Raw genomic sequence first — 16,537 nt, 5'->3', positions numbered from 1 at the left:
TAATGTCACAAACCGAGAAGCTCTATAGATTCCTATTTTTAAAAGACTTCATTTCTCTTTTAAAAATAAATTAATTCTGACAAATCGATTATTTTCTAGTCATTACAAATAAATTTTGCTTTCCTGAGTTAACTATTTTTTCAAATATTATTTTCACATATCCACATATAGTCTCCTATGCTAAGATGCATCTGTTGCTTTGCTCTTTGAATTATCAAACTGCAAATAAAGTGTAGCCTGGTTACAAAATGTCACAGCACACTGGGCATAGTATCTCATGCCTATGAATCTCAGCTACATGGAAGGTCAAGACGACTGATTTCCCAGCACTTCTGGGCAAGTCTTGAGACCTCATCTCAACAAACAAGCCAGGCAAGGCAATATGCCTGTCATCGCAGCTACATGTGAAGCAAGAAGTAGAAGAATCATGAGGCCATGCTGGGCAAAAACTCTATAACCTTCCCACAGAATAATCAAAGCAGACAGGGCTGGAGATGCATCTCGAGTGGAAAAGTGCCTGCCTGGCAAGTATGAGGTCCTGAGTTCAAGTACTGGGGGGAAAAATTAACACAAGTGAACCAGCTTACATTATAAAACGTCTAGCTATCAAAATAATCTGAAACTATGTCTACATTTTGTTTTCCCATATCACAAATGAGCTGAAAGGCTCAAAAAAAAAAAAAGCGAGTTTGTACTCTTATAGTGCTAGAACCAGTAGCTACAGTGGGAATTCAGAGTCTGCTTCACTTACGAAACCACTTCCCATGCAAGAAAGATAATGACCTTGCTTCCCCCACCCCCAAGGTCAACTTAGAGGCAACCTGGTGCCTCTATGTGCAATTCACAGTGTGTCAACAACTCCAACATGAATCCTGTTTTGTAAAGCACACCTTTTCAAAAAATGTTGAAAACACTGAAAGAATGAAAACTGGCTACAGGTTGCACATCTATCATGAGTTCAGTTACAAAGTACAGATCATCAGCTTTGAAATGATCTCTAATTAGGCTAGACCTCTGTATTTCCCTTGAGCTTTGCCTTATAAAAATCTCAGACTCTAAACACAGCAGAATCTGAGAATCACAGAAACGTGATACCTGGCAGTTATTAAGTATGCCCCTAAACCTCCCAACCCCACCCACTTCTCAGTTTTCCTAGAGTTTGCTTATTCTGGAAAGCTGGCCTAGAACTGTGATGTTCCAAATTGGGTCATTCCAGGACCCTGAGTGTTCTTAAATCTTGAATAGAGGTCCTCAATTATGAGTGAAAGCTGAGAGTTTTCAAATTATTATATGTTAAATTCACTTCACAATAACTTTATGCATACTAATACAAAAAACATGCGGCAGGAAATTGCCATGCGTTTTTGTAATGAAAAGTAGAATTGTTCCTTCAGGTTACATGGTTTTTAACCCTTCATCCCAAACAAGTACCTGAGAGCTTTGCTTCAATACAAACATGGCAGTGTGACTGCTTCATACATTCTTGTCACTCAAGGCACCAAAGGTCTTGTCACACAGATGTACTTATAGGTAATGTTTAATAATTTTTTTCTTTTTTAATTATCTTTAAGTTGTTGTACAAAGGGGTCACCATTCAATGTCAGTTTATAAGTATAATGCATCTTGGGAGGTGTGACCTCAGTTCACCGGTCCCCCTCCTCCCAACCCCACATATCCCTCAATTGTCCTAGTTTCATAGGATATGCGATGAATATTATAACTGCATTCTCTTCCCCTTGGCTTCATTTATCTCTCCCTCTCCGTGATCTCTGCCTCTCACATCTCAAGTTTGGTTTGTTTCTTCTATGAAATTACATCATTTGAATTCCTCTCTGCAAATGATACACATCAGTTAATGTTTGTGTTCTTGTATTTGACCTTGTATGTGTTTACTTGTGTATTTACAAATTAGATCTAACTTCCACCTATGAAAGAAGACATTCATCCTTTGTTCTCTGGGCCTAACTTACTTCACTTAACATAAAAATTTAAGTTTCCGTTGCTTCACCCAAATATTCTTAAAAGAATCTGACATTTATACCATGTGTTTATTCCTCAAAGTTCATGGGTCAAAAACTGAAGGCTATTCTTGCTTTGCACTCTACCCTGATCCATGCAAAGGCACCAACAGACACCTACCAGAGCAAATGCCACCACAGAAAACACAAAGCTTCAATGTTGTTATGAAAATATCTTTGTGCTATGAACTCCTTGAAAAGCCCACAAAAGTCATTGCCCCAAAATAGTCCCATTTAATGTGAGCATATATGTTTCATTTATCTCTTAATGAGATATAAATAACAATACAAATATGGCTACGAAGAGCATGAGACGAGCTGGTGAGCTAGCTCCTAGGTAACCCTTCATTTTCTCCCCCTGATTCAACTTCTTCCTTAGCCTATAGTGAACCATACAGTTTCTAAATTTTTGCATACAAATATGTAAGCAATGCATAGATACACAGAAGTGTCTTAATAGGAATACCTCAGAGAACAGGCAGGTTTTAATCCTTGGAATCTGGTAACTATCAGGCTGAATGAGGCACCAAGGCTTTAAATTTGTTTCCTGTAGACTAATGCTGAAGTCCAGTACATAGACATCCTGTTTTCCCAGGAAAATGCTAGTCAAGCTAGTTTCAGAACGTCTATGGTTCAATGGCATAATATGAGTAAGAAACACAGTCCAAAACCTTATGACTGACATGTCAAATTGTCTATGAATCTCAAATGTGTAGAATCAAATAAGCTTTTTCGGATCTCTGATTTCTCCAGCAGCGATTTGTAATTATACTTGTGACTGAAACATACCAACTATGCACTGAACAGTTTCAACATAGAAAGTCAGAACAAGGAAAGGAAGAAGTAAAAGTGGCATATATACTATACTTTTGATTAACAATAGAATCAACTACAATACAATACAAGGCTAATAATAGAATGTATTTGACTGGATATTTTCCCCTTAACTCAGAGTAATATAAGAGCAAATACCTAGCTCGACCAATTTCTTAACCTACATTCTATGTAGATAAGCTTTAAGACAATTAATAACGAGAATTTTTGTGAAACAATGCTAAATAATAAGTAGAAAAGTAAGGTTCTACTAAAATATGACCTAGTAATGTGAGTATATATTTAAAAGGAATGAAATTTCTGTTTCAACAAGGCAGTGCACTCTCATGCCTCAGTAGCTAGTAGCTAAAATATGGAATATGGAATTAACATAGGTGAGTGGATAACTGAAATGTAATATATATTCAAAATGGAGTATTATTCAGCCATAAACATTGTGAAATCCTGCCATGGGGCAACATGGGTGGAACTGGACAACACCATGCTAAATAAATCAAGTCAGGTGCAGAAAGACAAGAGGCATGGGTCAGGTGGAAGCGGAAAGAACTGATGTCATCAGAGGTGAGGCTGGAGAAGTCAAGGAAAGGAACAATGGAAAGGTGGTGCTGATGGATAGAAGGAACAAGAATTTCTATCACACAATAGGGTTGACAATTAATTGAATATTTTCAGAGCTAATAGAGAGGATTTTAAATAGTATTCACACAAAGAAAAATGTTTGAGATTGTAGATGAGCCAATAACCCCAATCTGATGATTTCCTATTAGCTGAAATTTTCATATTGAGTTGAAATTTCATACAGAGTTGAAATACCATAGTGCATCTACAAAAACATGCGCAACTATTTGTTAATTTAAAAGTTTTAATTATGTAAAAGAAAAAAGATATATACAATTCTGAAGGATTTCCTTTTAGAAGCAGATTACCAAGGAATCCTTAATAAATGGGGGAAATACACTTTGAGGGTACAGTGGTTGGGTGTGAGGGTGATCTGGCTGCAACATTTGTCACCTCGTTGGTCGCCAGGATTGATTCTGCTGATCTGGCTGGCTAGAAGGCTGTCCCCTTCCTCCCTCACCGCTCCATGTGCGTTTCTCCCCCTCCGGAAGCTCACTGGCTCGCTGGGAGAGGGCGTCCATCCCCCATAGAAGAGGACAGTCTTGGGTCAAGGGTATGTGAGTAGCTGAGCTCCCCCTGCTAGAACCTCCAAACAAGCCCTCGAGGAAGGGTACAGTGACACATACTTATAACCCCAGTAAGGGAGAAGCTGAGGCTAGAGGCTCAGGGCCTACAGAGTGAGACTGTCTCAAAAAGAAATAACAGTAATAATATGCTCAGGGACAACAACAGACTCTGAGCACAGAGGCCAAGTGGCTTATGAATTGGACTGCTGTGGTAAGCATAGGCAGAAGTATAAATGAGTACATTTCTCCCCAGTGTTTCTAGAATGGAAAACTCACAAGTTTCTGTGAACTGAGAGTCAAGTCACCACCAGAAAAATGGTGTTAACCCTCAAAGCAAGAATCATAACTCAGAAACTTTATACTTACTTCCCCATCAGTCATATGCTTAAGAAGAATTTTATCACCAGAAGGATGTCACTCAAGGCCCATAAAATAGGAAACCAAGCTGAGCAAGGGTGGCTCACATTTGTAATCCTAGCTACTCAGAATGCTGAGATCAGAGGATCTGAAGTTGAAAGCCAGACCAGGCAGAATAGTCTACAAGACACTTAACCAGCTCAACACTTCAAAATGCCAGATATGGAGGTGAGGTTCAAGTAGTAGAGCACCAGCCTTGAGGGAATGAGCCAAGAGAGATTGCGAGACCATGAATTTAAGCCCCAGGACCAGCACAGAAAAAAAAAAAAAAAAAAAAAAACTTGAAGCATGGGCCAATGAAATTCTGCTGTTAGTTTCCTCTTCTCTCCAGATGAGAAGGCTCAGTGCTTAGAGGAAGTTAGTTGACCTCTGCAGAAAGAGATTTTATAGACCTTCCAGGTCAGACATTGTTGAAAAGGGCAAAAATCTAAAGGAATCACACTGGGGAAAAGGGATATGTTCTATCAATTTGGTAGTCCAAGAGGTCATAAATGTAGGAATCAACCAAGAAGACACCTGGGAAGAAACTTTACTGCCGAGTGAGGGGTCACTAGCTTCCATGCACTTTGGTAAGACTCGGTGAGACTCAGGAGGCAAGTCACAAAATATCACAGGACAGCCTAGGACTACAGTTTAAGTGAGGAAATCCCTTGCATCAAATGCACTGAATGTCCTCAGGTCCCTTAAACTGTTTTCCTTTACGTCTTTAATTCTTAGTTTTGTTATAAAGTAAAATAAAAGGTACCAACCCATGCTAACCAGAAAATTAGAATAAGTGATTGTAAAGAAAGCTATTTAGGGGCTGGGGATATAGCCTAGTGGCAAGAGTGCCTGCCTCGTATACACGAGGCCCTAGGTTCGATTCCCCAGCACCACATATACAGAAAACGGCCAGAAGCGGCGCTGTGGCTCAAGTGGCAGAGTGCTAGCCTTGAGCAAAAAGGAAGCCAGGGACAGTGCTCAGGCCCTGAGTCCAAGGCCCAGGACTGGCCAAAAAAAAATAAAATAAAAAATAAAAATAAGAAAGCTATTTAAATTCTAGTCTGAAGAATGTTGCCTTGTAGGCATATGTTCTCAGAAACAGCATCAGCTTCCAATCCCAATTCCAAGTGACAAGATTTCATCCTTCTGTAATAGCTACAAGTACAGAGGTAAGAAGTTCAGAAAAATGCAGGGATCCAACTGACCCTACAGAGGGAAGTTGTCAAATACATAAATATCCACTTGTAGTTAAACATGGACAGTGATTCTTTTCAACTGGCTGCAGGTTGCATGCTGCTATCACAACTGGGATCCTCTGGGGAGAAGGCAAATTGAGAAGACTTCTGTGCGTTTTTATAAGTTTAAAATGAGACTGAAATGTATAAAATGTACCAAAAATAGTGACAGCATAGTTATAGAAAAGGAAATGTGGTATTTGATTTGTTAGTCTTTGTGCTTTGGGTTTTTATGTTTATGACTCAATGAAAGGAATAGAGAGAACCTTGAGAACAAATTTGAGCATTAAATCAGGACTGGCTTCGCAAATACTCTAGACTGAGAACTGTGTCATTAGCAAAGACATCGGGCAGTATTCTCTGCAGTTTTTCTGGCTGAAACACAATGATAACCTCAGGCCAATCTGACTTGTTTGGTGACTACATATAGGGAACTACCTATAGTTGCTTATAGCACCAAATGTTATAATGAGTAGCTCTACAATAAAGAAAAAAACCTGCATATGCCCAATACTATTTTCAGTGTCTGGGGATTCAGAAAATGGTAGCTACATATACAATTAACTACATTGGTATTGAAATGTACATAAGTGTTAGAGTACATGTTTACCATGCATTAGTCTCTGGGTTCAATCCCTAGCATGAAGAAAGATGAAGAGAAAGGGAAGCAGGGAAGATACAATTTAAAGTATGGAAAAATAATGAACTCTCTACTACTAAACAAGCTGAGATTTCAATTCAAATCTGGCTTCCATACATACCATTCTACCAATTTCCTCTAAATTTATATAATAAGAACCTGTGAAGATCTAGAAATTCAGAAGACAAAGGGAAACGAACCTAGTTAAGTTAGTCCCAGAAAGCTCTTCAGAGAGGATAGCTAGCTACTTGGGAGGTACGGACAGACTGAGATGCTAGATGGGGGAAAAAAGGAGTGGTGCTGAGGGCAAAAACATACCCAGGGTAAGAGAGTGGGCACGTTTGATTGACAGTGATTAATCTATACGCACACACACAAACACACACACAGGCACACACACACAGGCACACACACACAGGCATACACACGGTATAGACAAAAATGGAAAGGAAGTTAGAAAGTCTAATCGAAGTTTCTTCTTTTTCATATAGACTATACACTGGATAACTAAACAAGAGATGAGGAGAATTTTTTCTTAAGAAAATAATAAACTAATAATTGAATAATTGTGGTATATATTACTTTCCTCACCTAGTGAGTCATTGGACCAATATAAGCATCAATAACTGTTAACATCACCAAAACAAAACAACTAATTAGGTATTAAGTTAGTCCTAATAAAAGAAACATCTCTTTATCTATAAAGAGATTTTGACAAAAAGAATTAAAGCTAAATCTGACCACACCTTTAAACTCAACACCAATATACATGAGATACGGACGAAAGGACAAGAATGTGGCAACGTAAACAGCAAAATCCAAAGTGTGAACCTGACAAAACACTTGGTGTGGTTTCTTCAACGAGTAGATGGAAAGGAAAAAGAAGAGGCAGAAGTAGAGTCTGTAGATTAAAAGACATACCAATCACTCACAAGGCATATGCTTACTTTGAATCTTGCTTGAAACAAACACACACATAGCATTTATAAAACAATTAAAATTTGGCCACTGGCTGGGTTATTTGATTGGAATTATTGCTAATAGTAATGTATTTGTGCAATGTTTCATCTTCTCGGGATGCATACTGAAAGATTTATAAAGTAATTAACATGATCCCCATGGTTTGCTTCGAATAAATGTGGACATAAGGAATAAGAAACATGGGTAACCACTGTAATATCTTCTCAACGTTTGTGTTGAATTTTTCCATACTGTTTTTGGTGCTGGGGATAGAGCCAGTCACATGCTTTACCACTCAGCTACATCTCCAAATGGAGTAGATTTTAATGCACGTTGACATTTAAACATTATCTTCTAGTCAAATTGAAGCTTTAGGCAGTTGATTGGAGAGGGGAAAGGTGGGCAAGCACAGTTAGAACACTCGGTGTACATAGGTGGAAGTGGAGCCGGGAGCCTGAGGCAATGGGTTGCGCTTGGGACAAGTGGAGGAGAATGATGAAAGGGGTAACGTTGAATACGTTGCATTGTACCATAAGCTGATATGTTGAATTGAAACCCCTTTGTATAACTACTTAAACACAATAAAAACAAATGGAAGCTTTTAGAGTGGTGGGTTTGGGGGCTGTTTTTTAGGGTTTTTGGTTGTTGTTGTTGATTTTGGTCAGAGATTATATGACTATAAAAGAAGTAGGAGAAATTACCTTGGCAATGATTTGCTCGTGTAATAGTCTGTAGAAATGAAGAAAAAGAAATGAGTTGTGAACCTCTCACAGAGTCTTGGCATACACTGGGAAGAGTCTCTTAAAGTAATGATACGATTGGGAGCAAGAAGGGTAGCCATGATTTCAAAGAATTGTCAAAGTTAGCTGTGGCTTGACTATGAGACACAAAGCCAAGGAAGATTAAAAGATGACTCAAATATTCAACCTTGCCATTTTTTAAATAATAATGCAATGAAAAAAAATAGGTAGGTCAAGAGGACAAATCATTTAAAGATTGGCTAACAAACTTGCTTCCAAACAACAAGTTTCAGAAGGTGAAATGACCAGTTACTATTGTTAATAAATTATTTAGTTATTCAGGCATAAAAATGAAACCATACTCTTTCCTAAAATGGGATAGTGTATTTAAAAGTAAAGAGTCACAAGTTTAACACAGAACATTGGAGAACAAAATGGATAAAAATAAATCACTGGTCATGATGATACATGATTGTAATTCCAGAACTAGAAGCAGCTGAGGCAAGAAGATTGTGAATTCCAAGATAGCCAAAGTTACATAGTGAGACCTTGTCTCAGAAAAAAGAAAGTCAGATCTTCTTGGAATCATATTAAAATATCCCAATTTCTCCTCTAAATAAAAAAAAGTTTCTGAGCATAGTTTATACATTTAATTTAAATCATTTTCTCTGCAAAAAGTCTCATATGAAGTATTTCTTTCACATCACAATTTCTGTCTCTACACATATAAACATAAAAGTCAATCAGCACATTGTATATAATGGGTTGAGTATAAATGAATACTAAAATTCCTGACCAGTTCCTTCAGTTATTATAAGCAGTACGAGAAGACTGGAATGAAATGTGTAATGCTGCAGGAAAAGGACTGTAAACCTATGGGAAATTAATGTTGCACAACAACATGTCTTATGAACCCTCTTTAAAGATACTATCCTTATCTTCCTTAGTAGCATTACTAATTACCTTAAGTAGCATCATCAATAGTGGTACAATTTCCCTTGAATTACATTTATGGCAAAAGGTATAAAGGGCATACTTAGTTTCATAGAATTAGAATTCTATAATACACAGCACATTTCAATGGCTAGCATTTCCATAACTGCAGTTTGAAGTCATTTTTAATGCTAAGAATCACACAGTTCCCACCTTTACCTTACTAAGTGACTCCCTGAAACCAAGAAAATTACTGATTCTTTCTATAGAAAGAAACTGAGAAGATATCTCAAAAAAAAAAAAAAAACAAACTGCAGAAATACATTGTTCTCTAAAGCCTGTGGCTCTCACTCATTTTTGCATGGTAGATCCCAGACAATCAGTTCAACATGCTAACTAATATTGCCAGATCCAATCCCAGATTTTCTTGGCTACTTTGACTGCACCAACCCTCACTGTTTGTGAGCTAGCAAAAAGAGAAATTGTACCATTTACTTTATTGATCTTAACAATAAGTATTAGGCCAGAAGTCATCCAGGCAGTGTTCTAATTTTGCAAAACAACAGAACCAACCCAAACTATTTCTAATCCCACAGTCTGAGCCCCTGGACCACTATGCCTCTTGTTGTCAGAACACCTGCCTATGACGTGTTCCTCATTGGCACCCAACAGCTTTAGGTAAGACCTTTGGTCTTCTTCTTGACTCTGTGACCCTGGATCACTGAGCAATAGGATGAAAAGAAAGGCATCTTGAGAGATTCTCATAATCTATCAAGAGACTTGGAATCGAAATCTCCCTTTTTCTAATGTATAGAATGTTCATGAAGGATCAAATATTTATTTTTTAAAATGTACTAAGTTCCTAAATAGGAAAGCAACAAATTTGTTGTGGGTGTAAAGTATTAGTTGGAATTTTTGTTTCTATTTCATCTCACCATAAATGAGTAAAAAATATGACCTACAGGATAAAGCAGAACAGAAGACTTCTTGATGGAATCCATTAGATGTAGCAAATAACTAAAAGCCAGAATTGAAGAGGAGAGAGTTAACTCAAAAGAGACATCTGGGGACAAGACACATCAAGTCATTGTGGTTGTTGTGGAATTTATGAAATAAGTTCAGTATTCATAGACATCTGAGCGAAGACAGTCTTCAAGAAACAGGAAGTCTCAGTATGCATCATTTTCCCCTTTCAGTGAACATCTCATACTTTCAGCCCCTGGCCAGGATTCTTCTTCTGAAACTCTCTTCCCATTTCTGCAGGCTCTTCCATTAAAATTCACATTCTCTGCTCATGCTCTCTAACCACCAAGACCACAGTATATCTTTCTTCCTGTAGAATCTTAAACTTGATTGTGGCTCTTAATATCATCTACTGTGATAATCTGACCATTCTACTAAATTCTGTAACTCCTGCAGTCCGGGAGATGGCCTCCTTCCTTTTTACCCCTAACACTAACCCTGCTCACTCTCTACAACAGATAAGAGTTTAAGTAATCTTACAGTAAAGTGCAAAGAAGGGTGTGCAATTCTGCTGTATTAGAGGGGGGAAACAAGGATTTCCCACTGACAATTTTTTTAGTTTCCCTCTATGTAAACATGTTAATTTATTCTTTTTACTTTGTTGTGCTTCTTTTACTCAATACTGTGGTTTTGAGTTTCAGTCATAACATTTTACACAGACTTATTTATTCTCAATATTTACAGAACTGTCAAATAGTACTTTCCATAGTGTTGAAATAGTTTCATATTCACACTTTTACATCTATGCCATATAACATAATATCCATGATCTATAGTGGCTACTGAACACATAAATATGATGGGGGCAACTGAGCATTGAAATACTTAGTTTTATTTATTTTTAATAAAGTTTAAATATATGCATTTAATTTGTTCTTGCAATAGGCCTTACAATATCTATACCTTTATATCACTGTATCACAATCAAATCACCATTCTGTACAATCATATTGTATATTTCAAGTTTAGGCTTTCCTGGATGTTACTGTTACATGTTAACTTTTTACGTCTTTAAGGGAAAATAATCATGTTAATTTCTCACTGAATCATTTTTTTTGGAAAATATAAGTACATGAAAGAATCCATCAAGCAATGGAAACAATAAAGATTTTCTATTCATTTAAGTCTTTTCAATGTGAACTTCTAATACTCTTAGCAAAATTGTTTGCTTCTATATTATGGGGACACTGCTATTTCAATATAATTGGCATCACTTGACAGTTTAAATGCAATATTTTAATGTAACCATATATCATTGATTTTTTTAAAACATGTTAGGAGTACCTGTGACATTTTTAGACCATTCTACAGCTAACAGAAAGGTTACAAAGCTGAATAAGACAAGGACTTGCCCTTGAAAACTGCAGTTTATTGAAAAAGACAGACCAGTCAAAAACAACTGATGGGATACAGTGAACAAAATATAAATATGATAGTCTATAATAATACAAAGAAGTAAAAATTATTTGGGAATGACTTGCAATTTAATGGAAAAATAATATATAATTGGTTTATATAATTCTCAGTTACTTCAACTCACTTTCTTGGTATTTAATTTGCTTAATTAATAATACTGACAGTCTTACACACAAAACATGAAAACTTTGTGCATGAAATGTTTAATCTTCTCATTAGTTTTTTTGCTATGCTTTGCAATTGTCCCTTCACAGACAAAGAAACCAAGGTAGAGAGGAGCTTTATAACTTTCTCAAGAATAAGGAATTATTTGCAGCAGTGTTGTGATTTCTATTTCACAGACTGGATCCTAGCCACTTCATATGATATTAGGTCAGAAAACAAGGGTCTCACAATTTACATTTGCTCCTGTTATTTATCAAATCATTTGAGAGGAATTTGACAAATTATAGACACTTAACTGTTCTCTAAAATACTTCTCTTTGTCATTGTACCCATAATGAACTTTGGTCTATGCAGTTTATGCACCCACACTGAAAGAAGAAAAAAAGATCACTGTGTTTCTTCTACATTTGACAGAGAATAAAATGGCACAACCTTTCTAAATGTCAATTTGTTAGTTGGGTGAAATTTAGAAAAGGATGGTAGATGCATAAAATTAACAACCGGGTTCTGTGTTCCATTGACCTGACCCTGGACATCGTAGAGCAATGGATTTTATTTGTTTCAGGCATAACTTGTCTAAGATTGCTTGAAATACCCATGCAATAGATTCCTGGACACCATGTGAACAAAGCTTACTTCCAATTTTAAAATAACATTGCCAGGGTCAATGATGAGAAAACCAGTGTTTCTTAAATAAAATATCCTAAGTTTGTTCACTTTTTATTTCTTCAATAAAAATTTCAATTAGTATATTTTTATAGATCCGGTAAAGTAAATAAATCATATAGTAAGAGTATCTGCCTGGCAAACCAGGATTCTGAGTTCAAAACCCTGTTTCACACTCCAACATATATTTTCATGAACATTTTGTGATACTAAACACAGAGGGCAAAAGAATCAATTTTCCATAAACATAAAGTAAAACCTACAAAAGCAGAGCCAAGAAAGCAACACATTAAAAAATAGTATTGCTGGGCTCCAGTGGCTTACACCATAATCCCAGCTACTCAAGAGATTTGAAGATCACAGTTCAAAGCCAGTCCAGGCAGGAAGTATCCATGAGACTCTCATCTCCAATTAACCACCAAAAGAAGCCAGAAGTGGAGCTGTGGCTCAGCTGGGGGAGCACTAGCCATGAGCACAAAAGCTCAGGGGCAGCTCCCAGGCATGGAGTTTAAGCTCCAGGACCTGCAGAAAGAAAAGAATAAAACAAAAAGAAGGGAAGGGAGCGCGAAAGAAAAAAGTGGAAAGGAAGGAAAGGAAGGCAGGGAGGGAGGAAGGGAGGGGGAGAGTATGTGTCCTCCATGTCACGTGTGAAAGGCTTCATCTGTTAGGGGGTCACAGAGCCTTTAAAAGATGGACCTAGTGAGCGGGTGTCGGTTGCTCTTGCCTAGCTATCAGGAGGCTGAGAGCTGAGGAAAATGCTGGAAGTGGTACTGTGACTCAAGTGGTACACTGCTTGCCTTGAGCACAAAGAGGCTCGGGAAAGCACCCAGGCCCTGAATTCAAGTCCAGGACTGGCAAAGAAAGAAAAAAAAAAAAAAAGATGAGCCTAGTGGCAGTTCTTCAGATCGTTGCATGAGGTATAACTCAAGCTAGTCTCTCTTTTTATCTGTCACTTCTTTGTCATGGGGGAAGCAGTTTTGTCTCAGCATGCACGTTAGTGGTGATATACCTACCGCCTTGTCACAGGCCAAAACTACAGAGCCAATCATGGCCTGAAACATGTACAACTGAGACACGCAATAAGCCATTTCTCTTTATAAGCTGATTGTCTGTGGTATTTACTTGTCAAGGCACCGAAAGCAAACTAATACAGACGTATAAACTGGATAAAGTGTAATTTTCATAATTCCAGAAAGGTTTCATCAATCAAAAAGAAAAAGTTTTAAAATGTAATCAAGTGACAATGATTAAACAAGAAATTGCCTGAAAACAAAGTAAATATTTGAAAATATAATCTTTTCCATCTCACTGAAATAAAAAATGAAAATATAAGAAACCTTCGCTATCCATAAATATGAGATTGGAAAATGCTGAACATCAGAAAGAAAGTAGCCTCTTAGCTGTGGAACTGTGGGAAATAAATGAATAGGTTAAGATTGTCAAATTCCTTCCAGCAGATGTCATCTTTGTGTATGTAATTTAATGGACTTTTGTGTACACTAATTAACTTTTAGCTAGATAATCTGACTTTTAGATTTAGTGCTTAGCCTGTGCTACATACAATAGAGCTCTAGCTTAATATTATAATCTAAGCAAGTTCTGAGAAAGAAAGCTGAGGGAGAAAAGAGTACACTACAAAAACTTATTCACCAATAGAACCATGCCCTGTAGGTCCCCAATCTCTGTCACAAGTGATCTTATTCATAATCTGAGTGGATTGGAGAGACTCATCTGGGTCTACAAGCACAAAGCTTTATCTGAGATAGAAGCACAAGCTATTCCTACAAGAAGGTGAGTTAAAAGATATGATGATGTGGGTCACAATGTGGTTATGGGGGTATCACTCAAGCACTTACATGTTTTCAGACTCTAGCTTTAGAAAAGTTGATCATGGGGCTGGGAGTGTGGCTTAGTGGTAGAGTGCTCACCTTGCATGCATGAAGCCCTAGGTTCAACTCCTCAGCACCACATACACAGAAAAAGCCAGAAGTGGCACTGTGGCTCAAGAGGTAGAGTGCTAGCCTTGAGCAAAAGAAAGCCAAGGACAGTGCTCAGGCCCTGAGTCCAAGCTCCAGGAAAAGAAAAGAAAAGTAGATCATGACAAGATGTTCCCAGGTATGGATGAAAGGTGTCATTGTGTGAAAGTTTGATTCTTAAACCAGATTTCCTGAGTTTGACTCCAGGTACTATAGCATATGACCTGGATGACGCAGGCTACATGACCTAACTTGTCTTTGCCTCAGTTTTCTCATAACTAAAGTAGGATTAACACTGCCACTTACTTAATAGGATTGATAGAAGCAGATGTGTTATTATGTTAGTCTCCAAGTAACCAGAACAATGCTTGGAAATGGTTCAATGACCATTAGACAATTCACACTATTATTTCAAGGTATTTTAAGCATCTATTTTTTTGTTGTTGTTGAAAACCCATAGTAGTCATTTCAAATGCCTGGATTCACCTTCAGGATCACAGACAGTGCACAAAATGGTGACAAAAGCTGCTAGTATCCTTGGAGGGAGTGAGTAGCTCCATTGAGATTTGTTCTCTGTCAACCAGGGTAATGGATAGGAGAATTACATATTCAAAGCACATCTTGTGACAAAGTCTCTTCTTTATCGTAAAATTATATCTTTTAAAGTCAGGAAGCACCAATATTCCTTTACCTGAACTCTGCCTCAAATAGCTTATTTAGGAGGACGTGATTACCAGGTGGACGCTGCCAGCCTCATTTTCTGCCTAATGCTTTCTCCCATCTACTCCATATTTTATAGCAAGCATCCTTCCCCTATAGACCTCAGAGCAATTATAACTTATATTCAGCTACTAAATCTTATATGGCTCTATTTTTGTTACATAGATCATATTTTCCTAACTAAATGCTTTATAAAACATGAAATGTGATAATAATCTTCTTAAACTTATTTTGGTATCTTTGAAGTCGTACTTTACAGTAAAATGCACAGTAACAATTTCATAAAGAGATTTTTGTTGGTTAGATAATCGTTTGAGTTTCCAGTAATAGAAAGGAGGATATGATCATAGTAGGGCAGGATGAGATTTAGTTGAGGATTCCAAAATTAAATATATTACCCCAATCCAACTAGAGGAATAAGGGAGCATGAAGTTCACTTGCTATATTGTGAATAATAATGCCATATATGTCTGACTCGGGAACTTTGTGTCTTTGGCGAAAATACCTGTCAATCTGTTCCTATCTACATGTTAGCTTGCATGTATAGTAAACTATCAGAGTCTTTGGTAGCCTGCCTGTATCTGTTTCTCTACAAGTAGAATGAAGACAAGGCAGAAACTTCAGAGAGATAATGTCAGTTAAACAGAAGCGTGAGATGATACATATGCAGCCTCAGTCATAGCTCAACTCTTAAACATTGTTTCTCCCCCAATCAAGTGGTGGCTCTGTAACTGCCATCCAACACCAGTGACCAGTCTTTTCCTCACAGATGTTTGTATTTCCTAACCTGTGGTTCTATATTTGATTGATTTGCTCCCTACAGTTTTGTTTCTCTCTAACTCCTTCCTGCAAGTCACACATACACAAAAGGAACTAACAGCAGGAAGGTGTTGCGCAAGTGTCTTCAAGACTAAATTTCTAGTTTCTCTAAGACTGGGGATGGCAAAGGCAGTAATCACAATGAGGGTGTGGAGAGAGTGATAGTAAATATAAAATATCAAGAATCACTCAACTGTTTAGATGGTTAGCACTGATTATTGTCCAGTGTCTTAGCTTAATTTAAAAACAGTCCAAAATTCTAGAATGAAAATGCTGGCTTTAAAATACATGTCTGAGTGGAAATTAAAGCGGTGTGTGGCGAGAGAAGGAAGACGTGCCTTTGTATCCGCAGGTCCAGGAGATGCAGCGCCACCTCTTACTACTCAAGAGAATTTGAATAAGATATCAACCTCCCGAAACTTCAGTCACTCACCTCCCAACAACATAATTAGTACACGCCTAGGATAACCCTAGCATATCACAGCAGCTCAATAGCTATGTCCCTATGAACACACAAGATGATTGATGCTAAGCAAAATGAACTCCAAGTTATGGAAACAAGTGGTTTAACATTGTTGTTATTTTCAACATGCCATGTAAAATTATGCCTTTTTCTTTTGTCTTTCTTCCCCATGGTCTTACACCTGATATCACTGTAACTAATTTTGGTACCCTAGATATTGTATATACATGTGCTGGAACTAGGGAAGGGAAGGGTAATATCAAAATGGAGAGAGAAAGGATAAAAGACAAACCAATGTAACAGCAATACTTAGAAAACCATATGGTATAAACCAACTGTACAACTC

The 16,537-nt window shown here is 37.4% G+C and overlaps 1 protein-coding gene across 1 annotated transcript in view; it reads right to left on the bottom strand.

Annotated features, from left to right (window-relative positions):
- Gask1b (golgi associated kinase 1B) overlaps nt 1–16,537 on the bottom strand; it is a 49,148-nt gene that overhangs the window by 15,925 nt on the left and 16,686 nt on the right. The window lies entirely within an intron of this gene.

Source organism: Perognathus longimembris, chromosome 16 (assembly GCF_023159225.1).
Source record: "Perognathus longimembris pacificus isolate PPM17 chromosome 16, ASM2315922v1, whole genome shotgun sequence".
Taxonomy (NCBI): domain Eukaryota; kingdom Metazoa; phylum Chordata; class Mammalia; order Rodentia; family Heteromyidae; genus Perognathus; species Perognathus longimembris.
The sequence above is the reverse complement of the archived record's forward strand: the minus strand, read 5'-3'. Positions and strand labels throughout refer to the sequence as shown.